The sequence below is a fragment of the Podarcis filfolensis genome (assembly GCF_964270895.1).
Source record: "Podarcis filfolensis genome assembly, chromosome: 5".
Taxonomy (NCBI): domain Eukaryota; kingdom Metazoa; phylum Chordata; class Lepidosauria; order Squamata; family Lacertidae; genus Podarcis; species Podarcis filfolensis.
Window position 1 is genome coordinate 74707743 of NC_139608.1, and position 18314 is coordinate 74726056.

At 42.9% G+C, this 18314-nt stretch overlaps 3 long non-coding RNA genes across 5 annotated transcripts in view; 1 reads left to right on the plus strand and 2 right to left on the minus strand.

Annotated features, from left to right (window-relative positions):
- LOC310763036 overlaps window positions 1-12131 on the minus strand; it is a 37672-nt gene extending 25541 nt beyond the window's left edge. Inside the window, exons 1-3 of one of the 3 annotated variants that reach the window (XR_014548409.1) lie at window positions 11889-12131; window positions 9749-9851; window positions 1336-1603 (exon numbers count right to left, since the gene is read on the minus strand). This is a non-coding gene — a long non-coding RNA (uncharacterized lncRNA). Of the gene's footprint in view, window positions 1-1335; window positions 1604-6995; window positions 7017-9748; window positions 9852-11888 lie in introns of those variants that run through there. The other 2 variants (XR_014548410.1, XR_014548408.1) reach the window with 2 other exon arrangements.
- Window positions 1617-11456, plus strand: LOC310763082. Its single transcript, XR_014548465.1, has 3 exons — window positions 1617-1872; window positions 6331-6449; window positions 11313-11456. It is a non-coding gene; the product is annotated as an uncharacterized lncRNA (long non-coding RNA).
- Window positions 12132-16061: 3930 nt separating the features above from the next.
- On the minus strand, window positions 16062-17058 carry LOC310762680. The gene is made up of 2 exons (XR_014548134.1): window positions 16797-17058; window positions 16062-16210 (listed from the first exon to the last, which is right to left on the minus strand). It is a non-coding gene; the product is annotated as an uncharacterized lncRNA (long non-coding RNA).
- Window positions 17059-18314: the final 1256 nt, after the last annotated feature.

The window sequence follows — 18314 nt, forward strand, 5'->3', positions numbered from 1 at the left end:
ATTGCTGCCCTGCCCTTTTTATTATATGAAAAAGACACATTAGATCAGAAAATCTGTTTGTTTCCTTTCCAGAGCACAATTCTTCCTGCCCGTAGTCTTCAGTGTTGATACCCTTTCAAGTGGATGATTTTAAATGCCTCATATGATTGAAGCTTTCCATTTCCCTTTATGGAAAATCATTGCTATAATGATCACAGGGCTGGGTTGTATTATTATCCCAAATATTTCCAAGTTGTTGCCCTGCTCTTTCCCAATATAATTTGGCTGTCTGTCTTTTTTTCCCAGTTGCTTTCATTTCCAGGATTGTTTCCTGCGAAATGTCCTGCTGTGATGCAGGGCCAAATTGCCTCTTTGTGGGTTCCTCTCCTGCTTCTTCATTGCAATCATTTCTCTTTTGCAGAGCATTTATGTAGCCTGGCCCTCCTGAGCATATTTGCTGGGATGTTAAGTGCAACTGAGCTCAGCTGAACTAACTCACATGAAAGTGTGCATACGATTGGAGCTAGAGGCATCCGAAGATCAGTGCTTTCCCATTTATCTATAAATGTAGCCTTGCTGCCTTCCTCTACAACACGTGGCTTGGTTCACTTCCTTGAGTAATAATAATAATAATAATAATAATAATAATAATAATAATAATAATAATAATAAATTTATTATGTATACCCCACCCATCTGGCTGGGTTTCCCACATATGGAGCTTTTTTTTGTCTAATGTTACTTTACTTGCCCATGAAAGTTCACGACACAACAGACTGGTGACTGGGAGCAGCCACCAAGACCATATAACATCAGTCTTGAAAGAACTACACTGGCTCCCAGTACGTTTCCGAGCACAATTCAAAGTGTTGGTGCTGACCTTTAAAGCCCTAAACAGCCTCGGTCCAGTATACCTGAAGGAGCGTCTCTACCTCCATCGTTCTGCCTGGACACTGAGGTCCAGCGCCGAGGGCCTTCTGGCGGTTCCCTCACTGCGAGAATCCAAGTTACAGGGAACCAGGCAGAGGGCCTTCTTGGTAGTGGCACCCACCCTGTGGAATGCCCTCTCACCAGATGTCAAAGAGAAAAATAACTACCAAACTTTTAGAAGCTATCTGAAGGCAGCCCTGTTTAGGGAAGCTTTTAATGTTTAATAGGTTATTGTATTTTAGTGTTTTATTGGAAGCCACTGAGAGTGGCTGGGGAAACCCAGCCAGATGGGCGGGGAATAAATAATAAATTATTATTATTATTATTATTAAACCTGTTTATGATATCATAATTCAGCCTGATATCCAACTAAGCCAAACTCAGAAGTGACCCACTGAATTCAATAGAGCATTGGATTTCACCTAATGCATTTGAAATCAGCTTTACCTCAGTTAAATCAACTATGAGAGATTTCCCAGGGGGGCAGGGGGCGCAAATCATTTATACTTCCCAGCTGGACAACAGCCATAGGAAATTAAAACTACAGCTTGCTTAGATGGTGGGTATCTTGGGCATTTTGCTTTCTTCCTAATAGCTAGTCACTTTGCACAGAATTTTATCAGAGACTGCCCTGTTGGACTGTTGTGACAAGCTCCTAATAGCTGCTTCAGTTGTCTTGATCATAGCAAAGAGCCTGCGATTAAAAACAAGAGGCGTTTGTTAGCAAAATGGGTCACACAAAGCACTGGAGCATGCTTCTGGCAGAATATGAGGAACTGAGATGGGAGGAAGATCGATACAGCTCTCACCAAGCTAATTATGCTTCATCTTTGCTCTAAAGAAAAAAGAAAACCCATTGGCCCTGCTTCCGAGATTGGCAGGGTTAAGGGCCGGAAGATGTCAGTGTCGCACCGAACATGGAGAAAGGCCAGGTGGCGCTGCAGTCGTCCCCTGAGTTACTGGGTCAGTAATACAGCATTAGCTCTGAATTCAATGCAATACACTGACTTAAAAAATAGCAACGATGCTATCCATGAGATTTTTCAAAAGCTCTGGCCATGGAATATTTGAGAGCACAGGGGAACAAAAGTTCAGCCAGGCTGTACGCTCTGAATAACCAGGGGAGGGGTTGTAGGATCAAAAGTGGCAGGAACTCTGGTTGGAAAGCTGCCAGCAGACAGCGGAGAATATATATTCCTGGGCTAGGTGACCAGCAGTCTGTTTCAGAGCTATTTCACGTATCACACAGAACAAGGTGGTGGGTTATCATCCATCATACACAGTTGAGCAAGTTTTGCTATGTTCCCCCGATTTGAAAAGCTCCCTGCATGTAGTAAACTCACACAACTGGAAGAAGACTAGAGGTGCCTACAGAGTTGCTGTTTTATGAGTGGGTTTCAAACACATTCCAGAAATTTTGTTTTCATGATGGTGAGTAAAATGCTCTACCACTCTTGGGACCACCAGATGTTGCTGAACTTTGACTCCTGTCATCCCTGGCCCTTGAGCATGCTTGCCAGGGCTGATTGGAGTTGTAGTTCATCAAAATCTGGAGTGGAAAAGGTTTCCTAGCACAGTCAATTCACTTGGAATAAAAAGGTTTTGTGGTTATGAATGTGACAGGGAAATGCACTGAAAAGTATGGGATAGAGCAATGTTTCCCAAACTTGGGTCTGAAGGTGCTTTTGAACTACAACTCCCATCATCCCTGACCACTGGTCCAGCTAGCTAGGGATGATGGAAGTTGTAGTCCAAAAACAGCTGGAGACCCAAATTTGGGAAACACTATGCTATAAAAATGAATGTATTGCCAAGAATGTTGTTTTTGTTTCAATCATTGCAAATTTTGGATAAAATGGACTGTTTCAAGAAGTGGCAGAGAGATATTTCTAGATTTGTCTGGCAGGGCAAGAAGCCTAGAATAAAATTTAAAATACTAACCGATGCAAAAGAAAGAGGTGGATTCACCCTGCCAGACTTTAAACTTTACTATGAATCAGCTGCATTTTGCTGGCTGAAAGAATGGCTGCTTCTTGAGAACACAGACACTTTGGATTTAGAAGGTTTCAATAATGTATTTGGGTGGCATGCATATTTGTGGTATGATAAGGTCAAAGCACATAAAGCATTTAAAAACCATATTGTTAGGAAAGCATTGTTTAATGTCTGGATAAGATATAAAGACTTACTTGAAAATAAAACCCCAAGGTGGTTATCACCGATGGAAGCGAAGGCTCAGAAAAAGCTCAATATGGAGGCCAAATGGCCGAAATATTGGGAGATTTTGGAACAAGAAGGAGATAAATTGAAATTGCAGAGCTTTGAGAAACCAAAAGACAAAGTGCGAGATTGGCTTCATTATTATCAAATAAGGGAGGCCTACAATTTGGACAAGAAAATTGGCTTCCAGGTGGAAAACTCAAAATTGGAAACAGAACTGTTAGATCCCAAAACTAAGATATTATCAAGAATGTATAACTTGCTGTTGAAATGGAATACTCAGGATGAAACGGTAAAATCTGCTATGATAAAATGGGCACAAGATGTCGGACATAACATTATGTTTGCTGACTGGGAACAGTTATGGACCACAGGTATGAAATTTACGACATGTAATGCCTTAAGAGAGAATATTATGACAATGATATACAGGTGGTACATGACACCAGTTAAGCTTGCAAAAATCTATCATTTACCCGATAATAAATGTTGGAAATGTAAGGAAAATGAAGGTGCATTCTTTCACCTTTGGTGGACGTGCCCAAAGATTAAGGCTTTCTGGGAGATGATCTATAATGAAATGAAAAAGGTATTTAAATATACCTTCCTGAAGAAACCAGAGGCCTTTCTCCTGGGCATGGTCGGCCAATTGGTGCCAAAGAAGGATAGAATTTTCTTTATGTATGCTACAACAGCAGCAAGAATACTCATCGCAAAGTATTGGAAGACACAAGATTTACCCACCCGGGAAGAATGGCAGATGAAGTTGATGGACTACATGGAACTGGCGGAAATGACTGGCAGAATCCGAGACCAGGGAGAAGAGTCGGTAGAAGAAGATTGGAAGAAATTTAAAGACTATCTACAGAAACACTGTAAAATTAAGGAATGTTAGAAGGATGCTGGAATGAAGTTATGTGGTTTTAGCAATAATGTTACAAAGGGGTATGTAAAAATGGATTGTTAACAGGTAAAAAGGTAAAGTTATAATATATTAAGATAAAATATCAAGATAAAAGCAAAAATGGAAAGGACTTGTTGAAACAACTATTGAACTAGAATACAAAAAAGGGAGGTGTGAGGAGGTCAGGGAAACAAGCAAATGAAAGACAAGACATGGAAAGATTGATTTGTTTTTAATTGTTTTTATTTTTCTGTATTTTTTATTTTTTGTTTCCTTTTTTTTCCTTTTCATTTTTGTAACTTCTTTGAAATTTTAATAGATATTACTTTCAAAAAAACAAAAACAAAACAAATTTGGGAAACACTAGGATAAATGAATAATAGGGATGTGTAAACACCCTGCAAATGAATCAGGGTGAATGTTCATTGTCATATAATGAAATCTGAATGAATGTTCAATGAAGAGCTAATCTAACCACCATGTTAGCTTTCTGAAAGCAAATTTGGATGGATGCCAAACCTGTTCTCACTGTCGTGCTTCTTTTACTACATGTGGGGAAACTGTGAGCATCTGCCAGTTGTAACTCCTCCACTGCATTCTGAGCCAGTACATCCCAGAAGTCTTGCACCCTGGTTTACTACCTGATTCTGCATGATGACTCTCATAATAAGGCAGCCCCCTGTATCTTAGCAAACAATGGGCTGCCTGTCAGACACGTGCCACAGATCGCTATCACGTCCTTTTGCTTCCTGTTGATGTGCCGCCCAAGAACGCAGCAGAGTGATATACAGAGAGGGTGCGCAAATGAGAAATGGATTTGGAAAACAAAGGGAAAGGGAGAAAACAATAAAGGAAGCTTACTGAGCAAAATGCAATTTCCTGCCATCACCCTCGTCAGAGTCTGCCTGCTCGTGAAATATGAGTCAACTGCTTTAAAATAAGAACAATACAAGAGCACATTGAAAGGCCAATAATTAATATCGCTAACTACATGCAAGGATGCATGAAAAATTCATTGAAAGAGCAAAACTGAGCTCCAGTGCCAATTTCCCTGTGAATTACTCAAAACCATTAGGGGTCTAGGCTAGCTGGTGGGCCTCATAAGGGGCCTGCCAAACCTACACTGTCATGCCAGAAAAATTATTCTAACAAGACTCCTACCCTGCGCCTCAGACAAGATCTGCATTGGGCTGGTTACCCTCATCTCCAGTGCCTCCTCTCATCTGCCAGATATTGAAGGTTTTCAAGACTTCCTCCACACTGCTACTCTTTGCTTCATCCCTAGGTTCCAAGAGTCAGCAACCCTAGTGAGAATCAAACTGAGCTAATCATCAAACTCTCCCCCCCAAACATTGGGCTCATCCGTACTTTTGCTTGACCTGTATTTTGATTGTATTGTGCACTGATTGATTCCTCCAGGTCTGAGAGCTTTCCTTTTTGTTCCATGGCTGTGCCTTGCAAAAATCCACAATTTGAAGCTCAGTTAAGCAAAATCTCTCTCCAGTTTTTCCGCACACCTTATAAGATCTGATTCAGCAGTAAGATCAAGTTTTTACAAGCCCAGCCACAGAATGAGAAGAGCTCTCAGACCCAAGGGAATTAATCAGTGCTCAATACGTTCAAAATACAGGTCAAGCAAAAGTGTGGATGAGACTCTAACATCTGTTCCATCTTTCTTTTAGAAACTGCTTCCACCTATAGGGACCTACTCTTGGAGGCAAGAAAGGGTTTAGCGTTTATTTTTAAATCCATGCATACATGTCTTAAACTTGACTTGAGATGAAGCATTTCTCCAAATCAATGCATTCCTTCATTACACAGCGCACTGAAAATGCAAGTGCCAGTTCTTTCTTCTAATGCAGTACTTTTTTAGATGTTGGACCAAGCTGAAAAGTCAGATGGAAAGTCACTCACATACCAATTCGCAAGGGCGTGAAATGCAGCTGTGAAGGGGCAGAGACAGCTGGTGTCTGCTGCCATGTCGCTTTGCAACTGGCTCGGCCAGAAGTAAACACAGCCGGGACATGTTTTTGGTGGCTGGCCATTTGGTGCATTTTGGGCTCCCCCACACCTGCATATATACCAGGTGCAGTTGATGGGGAAGGAACAGAAGCCAACAGAAGCATTGGAACTTGGCAGCCACTCCCACAACAAGGAACAAAATGGGGAAAGGTTCGGCAAAGCCTGTCCATCATCTGAGACTATAGGAACATAGAACAAGCTGTCTTATCCTGAGCAGGAACATGGGTCCTTCTAATTCAGCATTGCCCCTACACTAACTGGTAGCACCTCTCCAGAATTTCAGACAGCCGTCTCTCCTATCTCTACCTGGAGATACCAAGGAATGAACCTGAGATGTTCTGTATGCATGGTATATATTCTACTGCTGAACCGCAGACCTTCCAGTTACCCGGTGGTGAGTCAAAAAAGGTGGGAGGAACTTATTGGAGGAGTCCTGGTTAAAAGGGGGGGTATTTTCAGAAGGGGAAGTGCGAGGAAATCACAATTCAATGGATGGACATCTGTGATGAGCAAAGCTGCCAAACCTATTCCATAGTGCATCACCCTTCTGAAGATGTAGGTGATGGTCTATGGAGTTCCAGTTCTGTTAGAAACACCCTATTTACCTGCATGGCTATCTAACAGCATCCTTTGATTTGTTTTGCCTTCATGGCTGCGATGGCGACAATAGCTTGGAGGATTTTGACATCTGATGTGGCAAATCATAACCCCGCATCCGAAATTAAAGGCTATTTTGAAACAGCAGCAATATGATGATGCAGGATGAGAGTCTGATATGTATGCAGGACAATTCTAAATAATAATAATGCTAGAAAAACAGCAAATTAGACAGCTTTAGCCTTAAATAACAGGAATTGCCTTCAGTTTCATTGTTAACAAGATGTCAAAGGAATGCAAACCATGATGTGAAATGCACAGAACGGAAACGTTCCTATTTTATCCTCTGTCTCAGAAAGTTGCCCTAAAGGGAAATGAAATAAATCAGTTAATCTCAAGCAATGGTCTATGGACCAGTGGATGGTTTGCAGTGCATTTCCAGGTGGCCTATAAAACCATGTGTAACAGATAATTTCCATGTGTGTGGAAAATCTTGCCTCCTCCATCCAACAGAGTCGCTCCCAATTTTATCAATGTCAACTCTAGACTGCAGTACACAACAGTTTAGCTTTTGAAACAGCCACCCACTTGGATTTCATAGCACAAGGTAATTGGCAAGAGAACAAGGAACCCAATTTTCTTTTTTTTTAACAATATAAGAAACCTTTGAAAAGCACAACCTCGTTTTCCCTTAACGAAGGTGGGAGGGGGCATAAATGTACAATGTAAGGATATTTCTTTTCTGGGGATATATATGCAACTACAGTAAAATAAGCACCTGCTACCTTGTCATTATGATTGAAGTATAAAATCCCCTCAAGAAAAAGCACAGACACACTAATGCACCCATGAGGAAACATCCAAATTACATAAAGCTAACCTTTCCAGAGCATTTACTTGACAGTGAGATGAATGGGATTCTGTATCTCTTCCTTCTTTATTAATACACTTTGGTTCATTTCAGCCCATCCAACCATATTTTAGCAAGAATGGAGGTAATTACTCCATTGCTCTTCTAATTACCATCACATCTCGTTATTATTCAAGGGCATGGGATCACTAAGGGCTTCGGATTTGGCAACAGCTATTAAAAACCCATTCTTACTCATTTGAGGCCTGCAGTGAAAGATAACTGGCGGGAGGCACAGACGTCTACTGCCATGTGCCTGGAGTTCTTGTAGCACCTATTGCCATCCGCTGAGTCTTCCTCAGGCAATTTTTTTCTTCCTACGTACAATTTTGTAATTAGAAAAAGGTGTCGCTCTGCAGTTTGCATGGCTGCCAGTAGATGGGACTGCAGCATTCCTTCTTTTTCTTCTCTTCTTTGGCAATCACTCGTAGCCGAGTAAGATTGTCTTCCATAAACACGGTTTTAACAATGAGTCCGTAGGTGACTGTGGAGGCCAGTTCTGGATCCACACGTCCTTCCACAGTGGGGACATTGGTTTCCAGGCAGGAATTTATCATGGTGTGGATTTGCCAAGCGTGCCTTCCTTGAGTGTCTTCCAAGCACATGACACCTTTGGTAAAGGCTGCTCTCCAAGTGGAGCACTCGCAGGCAAGTGTTTCCCAATTGCTAGTGTTTATACTAGTTTTTTGTTTTTTTTTAGATTTGCCTTGAGACAATCTTTAAACCTCTTTTGTTGATCACCAGCATTATGCTTTCCATTTTTAAGTTCAGAATAGAGTAATTGCTTTAGAACATGATCATCAGGCATCCGCACAACATGTCCAGTTCAACAAAGTTGATGTTGAGGAATCATTGCTTCAACACTGGTGATCTTTGCTTCTTCCAGTACACTGGTATTAGTTTGCCTGTCTTCCCAAGTGATAAGTAAAATTTTTCAGAGACACCATTGATGGAATCTTTCGAGGAGTTGGAGATGGTGTTTATAAGTGGTCCATGTTTCACAATCATACAGTAAGGTTGGTAGTACAATAGTTTTGTAAACAAGCATTTTGGTTTCCCTGCAAATGTCCCGGTCCTAAAACACTCTACACTTCAATCGGAAGACAGCTGCACTCTCAGAGTTCAGGCAACAAAGCAAGCGAAGCAGGATGGCCCACAGCACAAGTGAGTAGACTGTCGGAGCAAGCAACTGAGCAGACCAGCTAGTGGACCAAGAGAGTCTTTCAACGTTAACGTGTCATCGGTGCTGCCACCTGCCTCATTGCCTGCTTTCATGCACATATAACAGGGAGAGGGAAGCCTGGGGTGAGCAAGCAGTTGGCAGAACAAATGAACAGCCAGCCAGCAAGGGAGGCTGAAGGAGTTGTGAGGGGATGAAGGGGTTTGAAAGATGACCACAGAGAGAAAAAACCTGAATGGCTACTGAAAAAGCACAAGAAGGCTGGAGGGACCGTGTGAGCTTGGAAAAGGACAGGATTGGTCCTTGTAGGGTTGTTGATGATGTTTTGGTTTTGGTTTGGGGAGGGGCTTATTTGGATGAGTTTCGGCTGGCTCTCGTGGAAAGCTGATTGTGTGAGACAGACACACTTTCCTGTAAGGAGAGAGGAAGAGAGTTTGTTTGGGGTTTGAGGCCTGGAATAGATCACCTCTCCGGTGACCAGATAAAAGAATGGTAGATAGAGCCACGGACAGAATGGGAGCAGAGAGCAACACATCCTTTCATACAGTGAGGCATACGAATGATTCTGCACAGTTCTTGAAATAGCTGAATGCAGGCAGCCCTCCCATTTATGCGCATTCAGTATGTGCACAACCGTGTATACATGCATCACACTGAACCCAGAAGTGACCCAGAAACATCATAAAGATGTCACTGAAATGCCACTAAAAGGGGGGGGTAGGGTTAGGGTGAGGCGTTTGTCATTTTCCCCCAATATGTTTCAATTATATGTGTTTTTACCGATGTGTGGTGCCTTGGAACCCAACCCTTGCGTAAAAGGGGGGCTTGCCTGTCGTTCTTGAGCTACCTGAATGGAGGATTGAGCAGGTTTCCTTAAAAACAACAACACAAAAAACACCAGTGTGTATTCTCAAAAGCATTCATGTGTACATGCATGAGGGATCTCCGATTTTCCATTTCCCATTTAAGCTCTGTGTGCTGTAGCAGAAGCTGCTCCCATGCTTACCCTGTTCTTCCTGGAGTGGCTTTTGAGGGAAGTTTGAGTAGTTGGAATGGGCAGGAGCTTCTGAGGTGTTCTTGAGTCCAGGTGAAAACTCCACCTGTGGCACCTGACCAGAGTTTGATGTAAAATGATTATTTTATAGCTTGGCAAAAGAAAGCAGCTCTTTACTGTGAAGCGTTTCCTCACCCCACCCCTGTAGACTAGTGCCCTCAGGTTGCTTCACAAACTGAAACTACATGGAAATGTGTGGGAGCTTTGCTAGCAAAAACAGCTTATATATATGTATGAATCTCTGAAAAGTGGAAATTCCTTTTAAAAAAATATCCATTTACCAAACTTGTGGAATCTTGTAATTTGGATGTGGAATTACCAATCAGGTATAATGAAAGAGAAACATAAACCAGCTCTTGTTTTCTGATCAAATGGTGCCGTATATATAAAAAGACACATAACCCAGACTATTCAAGGCTATTGAAAGAAAATGAAGCACAGCAGGAAGAGATTTAGAAAATCCCCAAATTATCAATTTCAGTCTGCGGCATGTGTGTCCATCTTTATTCAAATAAATCTGGGTGTGATTTATGGATATTGCTAACAAGCTGTGCCAGATGCTAATAATTGCTTTATAATAATAATAATACTACATGCTGTAGTAAAACTTTACTATGCTGTCAGTGCTAATTTCCAATAGGAAAAAAATGTGTATTTTAAATACCAATAAATCCATTTTTTAGCAGATCCCTCTCCATTCCTTTCTTCATACTTATCCAGACATGAAGCCATGTTTGCATAGAGAACTATTTGGTCCAAATGCCAAATGTTAGATGTATTTATTTTGTATTTATATTTTCCTAACAATGTATTTGTATTTTGCTGAAAGTCCTTTGCAGGATGAGAATTCCCAGGAAGAGGAGAAAATATTAATCTTTCATACAGTGTGTGTTTTTTTAAAGCTACACATATACCTCTCAGACTGCGTCAAAAGCATCTAGGCCTGATAGCTCGAAGGTTAAGCCCTCAAACCCTCCTCTCAGAGCTTTGTAACGGGAGAGGAGAGAGCTACATATATTGCCTCAGAACATAAGGTGATGAAAGATGAGAAGAAACATGCCCGGTCTTTCGAAAGCCAGGTTGTGACATGGCATCCATGTCCCACAGGTGTTCAAAGTTTGTCTGTTGATCAAAACAAAACCCCACAAGCCACTAACACAAGATTCTGAATCCCTAGAAAAAGCCAGGAGCGGCATTTATGTCTAGAAAAAAAAGGGGGGAAGTAAAAGTTTTGTAGCATCAGAACAGGGCCTAAGTTCAATCATAGAGCTCAAGAGTGTGCAGTGGTACCATTAAGGTAGGCCTTTGGGGCAGAAGTCCAGGGCCTCACTAAGAAGAATGAGAGGAAAGATCCCAAAAAGCAGCAGAATTGGCTTACTACATCTGGGAGCAAGTGAAGTAACGGACATTGCCATCTAAAGAGGGAGGGGGCACACAAGACCTTTAAGTCCAGATTCAAAAAGTATCTATGTGTGCCACTACCTCTGAGAACAGTCAGTTGCTCTTTTTCTCACAGGTAACAACGAAGGCGGCATCTTCCAAGAGTCCAGGACTGTCAACCATGGTGACCAGAAGCAGCCAGTTCTGCAGCAGATGGGGCACCACTGAAGTATTTCCACATCAGCCTGCAGGTTCTCCCTTTACTCTCTACAATGTTGCCATTATTAAGCCATGTCTAAAATGGGCAGTCAAATATGGTAGGGGTGAAAGAGTGGTCTGTCTGGGGTTTTGTGCTTCTTTCAAGAAAAGCAAGGGGGCAAAGCCACTTCCCAACTCCAGCCATTATTTTAATTTTACACTTCTGTATAGATAACGTTCTATGCTTTGCTACATTCCCAGGCCCACCAAAAACCTGCTGCTCTCTATCACTGGATGGGCCAAATATTAATGGGACTCAGATCCAGATTTTCACAATTAGTTGGCTCTGCATTTTTTGAGGGGGTGGGTCTTTCCCCTCTGACCATATATGTAAAAGAAATATACAGACTCACAAAGGACCTACCAGCCCTCCTCTCCCTTCACTTCCTGCTTTGTCTCCATGCACCCATCTGTTACATAGTAATTTAAGCTTTTGATCTGGCAAGCTACTCACCTGGAAGGAACCGTTATTCCACTCTGGTGAACAGGTGAATGGTTTGCTATCAGAATGGATGAACAATCATGTTGCCTTTTTTCAAATCCTTGTGAAAACTGGATCAAGGAAGACACTGAAGGCCTTCTTTGGTCCCAAACATCAGTGACAAAAGACTTCCTAATTTGTCCAAGTCCTTGTTAAGGAAGTTGCAGTTTACTAGGAAGAGAGGGGTGTGTGTGTGTGTGTGTGTGTGTGTGTGTGTGTGTACACACTGAAGTATTGTCTTACTGATAAAGCTTCAGACAGCAAATTGCTTGAGCAGTGCTGATGTCACAGAGGCTGAGCAGCAGTGACATCACACACTGAGCTGTGTGGGGAGCAGTGATGGCATCACAGGCAGTGAGCAGCAAAGGAAGCTTTGTGACAGAGAGTCCACACAGTCAGCATTGCTGAAAGAAAGGCACAGAAAAAAGTAACAAGGTAAAGACCCCCTGGACGGTTAAGTCCTGTCAAAGGCAACCATGGGGTACTGCACTCATCTCGCTTCTGGTCGAGGGAGCTGGCATTTGTCCACAGACAGCTTTCCGGGTCATGTGGCCAGCATGACTAAACTGCTACTGGTGCATGGAGGACTGTGAAGAGTGCCAGAGCGCATGGAAATGCCATTTACCTTCCCACCACAATGGTACCTATTTATCTACTTGCACTAAGACTTCCTGGAAAAGACCCTGATGTTGGGAAAGATTGAGGGCACAAGGAGAAGGGGACAGAGGATGAGATGGTTGGACAGTGTTCTCGAAGCTACCAGCATGAGTTTAACCAAACTGCAGGAGGCAGTGGAAGCCAGGAGTGCCTAGTGTGCTCTGGTCCATGGGGTCATGAAGAGTCGGACATGACTAAACAACTAAACAACAAAAAGCATGCTTTTGAACTGCTAGGTTGGCAGAAACTGGGACAGAGCAACAGGAGCTCACCCCATTGCGAGGATTTGAACCACCGACCTTCTGATTGGCAAGCCCAAGAAGCTCAGTGGTTTAGACCACAGTGCCACCCACATCCCTCACACAGAACAGGCAGTGGACAGGGGGAAAGAGACCTGAGAAATGGGACCTGAGAGGAGGGTTGAGAAGGCTTGAAGCAAAAGGGCCATGTAGAAACATTTTGCTGAACAAAAGCATTGCTCCATTCAGCTCAATATTGTCTACAATGGATGGCAGTGGCTCTCCCAAGATTTCAGATAAAGGTCTCACCCAGCTGGAGATACTAGGGATTGAACCTGATACCTTCTGCATGCAAAGCAGATGTTCTCCCACTGAGCTATGGCTGTTCCCCTTTGGGTTGGGGCAAATCAAGGAGGAATGGGGAAAGAAAACAGGATTCTAGGGAAGAGGACAGGAGGCACGGAGCAGAAGAATGGGGGAAAGGGAAGGCCTGAAGGAGAAATCAGTGTCTAAATGTGCATGACTGTGATAAGCTGAAATCGCAGCCTCCAGCTTCTAGTCCATATGAAAGAAAATTGGCATAACACATGACACCAGTACTGAAGAAACCTGAAAGAAAGAAGAGGGAACCTGCTGATGTTCAAAAACAACATTTTCTCAAAGCAAATATATGCTTAACGAGAACAAAATGGTTTACCACATCTAGTTAGCAGTCTCAAAGCATCCGGGCTTCTGCTTCAGTGCTGCGTCAAAGCTGATCTCAGGGCTGGGGTGAAAAAGCTTGAAGCCTTAAAGCCCAACTGAGCATCAGCACAGCGGTAAAGCAGGAAACCCTAATGCTCACGACGGCCAGCTGCATGAGTTACATAAACATCTTCTGCTACCCCTGTTTGCCAATGAAGCTACATGGAACTGATTTCCCAAGTACCTATAGAGAGTTCTGTTTGGGCAGCTGGCCCACGCATCAAATTGAGCATCGGAAGCACAACACATTATTTAAAATAGGCAGAAAGAAGGGGCACTTACATCCAAACACTGCAGTGTGGGTTGTGCCTGTTCTCACGACTGGATAGCTGGAACCTCTCCCTCTCCCAGGATATTCCATCTCCTCCCTGCTGGTTTTGCTATTCTCTTCCTCCAAAGATCAGTTGATATTCTGTTGGGAACGAGTAAGTTCAGTCCTCATTGGGCTGCTTATAGAGGGCTTATTCCTCCCTGAGGGTTTCTTTCCTCACTTTTATTTTTGTTATTCTGCAAACCTGATGCCTCCTTCTTGAGCCTGGATGTTGCCCACACAAGAACTGAAATCGCTACTAGAAGAGACGCAAAAATTTGGCTGGGAAAGATGGTTGGTAGCACTGGCGGGATGGTGGCAGCACTCAAACATCTCAGAGAAAGCCAGCACATGGCTCACTAGCACATCCTCCAGCTCGGCCAGTGTTTTAGAGCACATTCTTCCTAACAGACACATTTTTCTATGCAATTTCCCTGAAGAGATCCATTTTTACAATCACATTTCTCTAACAGAATGTATCTCTTGTGCTGCTTTCACCAACACATGCATTTCTAGGCACAATTTCCCCTCACGGCCTCGGCCCAGTATAGCTGAAGGAGTGTCTCCACCCACATTGTTCAGCCCGGACACTGAGGTCCAGCTTCGAGGGCCTTCTGGCAATTCCCTCTCTGCGAGAAGCCAAGTTACAGGGAATCAGGCAGAGGGCCTTCTCAGTAGTTGCTTTCACCCTCCCATCAGATGTCAAGGAAATAAACAACTATCTGACGTTTAGAAGACATCTGAAGGCAGCCCTGTTTAGGGAATTTTTTAATAACTGGTGTTTTAATGTATTTTTAATCTTTTGTGGGAAGCTGCCCAGAATGGCTGGGGAAACCCATCCAGATGGGTGGGGTACAAATAAATTATTATTATTATTATTATTATTATTATTATTATTATTATTATTATTACTATTATTATTACTATTACTCGATGTTATTTAGTTGGAGAAGTGCACAGTGCGGAATCTGGAGAAGTGCAGATTTTGATGGATATCCACGCTTTGACTCTCAGATCTCATTGTTTTGGGAAGTGCAAATGACATGGATTTGTGATAAAATGCAACCCAGCCCAAAATTATCCCCATATCTAGCTCACAGAGCATCCTTCGTGAGTATGCAGCACCACAACCCCAGTGGCTAATTCTGTCCAATTGTTCACAAATCAATCTCCCTCTGGAAGTGCTGCTGTGTCAGTGTCTAACTTGCATCTGCATGAATATGCAAGACAGCAGCACTCAGACTGGGAGGAGGGAGCGAAAGGAGCTTGTCAATACTGGTTTGTGTGTGAGTGAATTGCATACACATATACACACACACACAAATGGTATTTTTATTTAATTTGTCTTTGGAATGGAAAGTGTGTAATCATGTGGAAAATGAATTAGGACAACTTGTAGGTATTAAAGAAGGGGGCGGGAACTGCACACCTCGTTTTCCTGAAGGATGTGGCTGTTGAGATATGATAAAGCACATTTTCACCTACCACCCTTCTCAACAGCTTTTTGAAGTTTGTTGGGAAAACAAACACTTTTTTTAAAAAAAAAGTAAAAGAAAACTCTGTTCTGCTTCATTCTCCAAAGAAGTAATTTTGTCACAAAGTCACACAGATGAGGAGAAATTTCCTTTTCATATACCTGTCCCCTCCCTTCCTCTCACCTGTAAAATGTGCTTGAGCCACAGTCCGTGTGTACTGGAGGATGCGAAAGGTGAAATCCTGAATTATTGGGTTATTATTTTTTCTAGGGCTGCTTTACGGAAACAGTCTTTCTGCCCTTTTACCACTTTGGGTTGGCAACTGGAAGCCCCAGGGCTCAATCTACCCTCCCCTCAGGTTGCATCGTTTGGCCCCTCCAGTTCCAACTCAGAGACACTGGTACTGAGGATAGAGCAGTCACTATGGCCATGGGATCTGGCTGCAGGCTACTCCAGGATGCTTGCCCTAGCCTACCACTACCCATTACATTTTTATAGCGGTCCCCTGGTAAAACTAGTTAGCTTTATTCGGACAGTTAACTCTTGACATTATTATAACTGCTACCCAAAACAATAGATTAATTTCAGTAACTTTAATGCATCTGCCTAATGCTGTTGTAGATTATGACCAGTCAATGTATGCTCCTCTTCTTCATGGCAAAGTGCTGTCATTTTAGAAGGAAGGTGTTTACCCTTTTCCCTCTGAAATCAACCAGACTCATTTCCTTTTTTTATTATTTATTTGGTTTTTCAGATTAAAATTTTACAGTCATATATCAAACACAGATCATAAAAACAAGATTCCAAGGAATCTCCTGGACTTCCATCCTACCCTTTGTGGATCCTATTATTAATCATTTCCTCCTGCATCTTTTATGATGATCCAATTCTTTTACATCTACATTGTGTCCAAAATTCACCATTAAACTACACGTGATATTCCAATCCTACTAACGATTTTAACTGTTTACAATGGTCTTTAAGTTATAATTTTTCCTCATTCCTTATTAAAATTTTGGTCTTCCTGATTTCTTATTCTTCCGGTCATTTTAGCCATTTCAGCATAGTACATTATCTTCATCTGTCATTCTTTTCTGGTGGGAACTTTATCTTCTTTCCGTCTCTGGGCCAGTAACATCTGTCCAGCCGTGGTTGCATACATAAATAATCTTTTCTGCTCCTTTGGGATTTTGGCACCTAGAATTCCTAAAAGGAAGGCTTCAGGATTTTTAGCAAAGGTTATTTTAAACATTTCCCCCCCCCAACTCATTATATATCATTTCCCAAAATCCTTTTACTACCCTACATTTCCACCACATATGATAAAAGGTGTCTTCTTTTTCCTTACATTTCCAGCATACATTTGAGCCTGTTCTAACCAGACTCATTTCCTGTCCGAAACTTTCACAACTCTTCCCTTTAGCATTCAATGCATAAGAATCCTAGGCACTGTAACCACAAAAACCATGGAAATAACTGAGATTTACTCTGTGGTTAACTGGCTACAACCTACGTCAGGCGGTGTCAACATGAGGTCACATCACCCAGTCTCACTTCTTCCAGTATGACGCATCAGGGTGAAGTTAAAGTGGTCAGCCTCTAACCCCTTCAGGCAGACAGCATCAGCATGAGATCACAACTATGGCCAACTTTTCAACAGCATGATGACACAATGGAGGTCTCACTCCTTTAGTTAGACAGCATCAGTGTGAGGTCACAATGGCTAGGCTTACTTCTTTGGGTGTCAGGGCAACTGGGCAGAGAAGGAATGATGGAGACCACCTCCCCATCCTGATCCTTCCAGGGAGGAGGAAGAGAAAGACAGTATAGATTTACAACAGGGGTTTGCGGGAGGTCACAGCTCAGAGACAGATGAGGGGGAAAGTTGGGGAATAATGGGAAAGGAGGAGCAGGCAGAGCTGGAGCAGCAACTGGCTGACACAGTGTCATTAGAAAGCATTCCAGACCCACCATCTCCCAGAACCCAGCAAGCCTTGAAAGTAGGAGAGCAAAGAGCTCAAAGACAGAGGGCACTTAACGGCACCCGTAGGAGAGATGATGAGACTAACAAATGAGGAAGTGGGAGAGACAGGGGGTGGAGATTCACATGGGACAACGCCATTATCCAAGAGGCTGGGTTCTATGGCCTCTCTCTGTAAATATTGAAATAAAAAAGGACGGTAAGAAACTTTTCCTTGTTTTTATACTTTCCTGGGCAACCAGTTGGGAGCTGCTGACAGCATCCTGAAATTAGGTGAGAATATTGCTTTAGTCCAGGCTTCCTCAACCTTGGCCCTCCAGATGTTTTGAGCCTACAATTCCCATCATCCCTGACCACTGGTCCTGCTAGCTAGGGATCATGGGAGTTGTAGGCCAAAAACATCTAGAGGGCCGAGGTTGAGGAAGCCTGGCTTAGTTTCTTCCTTGCTCTAGGCACAATGTCCTATCCAATGGAGGCAGCAGGCAGAAGATGAAGTGTGCACAATCTATTTCTCATGGAGATGGGCAGCAGTAGAACTGGAACCCCATGGCCACCAGGGTCTCTCTCACTGAAAAGAGAAGCAACAGTTAAAGGGAATGAGAGAGCCAGCTGGCAGGCAGGCAGGCATCCCAGCTATTCATAGGGGACTTTCTGCACTTACCATTTATAATTGGTGTAGTTGCTGGATTTTGGGATTTGTGGTGTGTTGCCAAACCACAACACCCTTGATCAGCTAGTATCCCAGAATAAGGTACTCAAAAGAACACCGTGTGTGAGCTCCGTTCAGAGGAGAGACCTGGCAGACAGAGATGATGATAATGAGTCGAGGTGCTGCCCATGACAGCAGTCAGTAGCTGCAGACAAAGTTCCATGATGATAGGCAGGTTCACCATAGCTCAGCCGGAAATGTAGTTACTCTCTGCACAGGCTCTCAGACAGGGGACTTTCCCATCCCTACCTGGAGATGTTGAGGATTGAACCTGGAACCTTTTG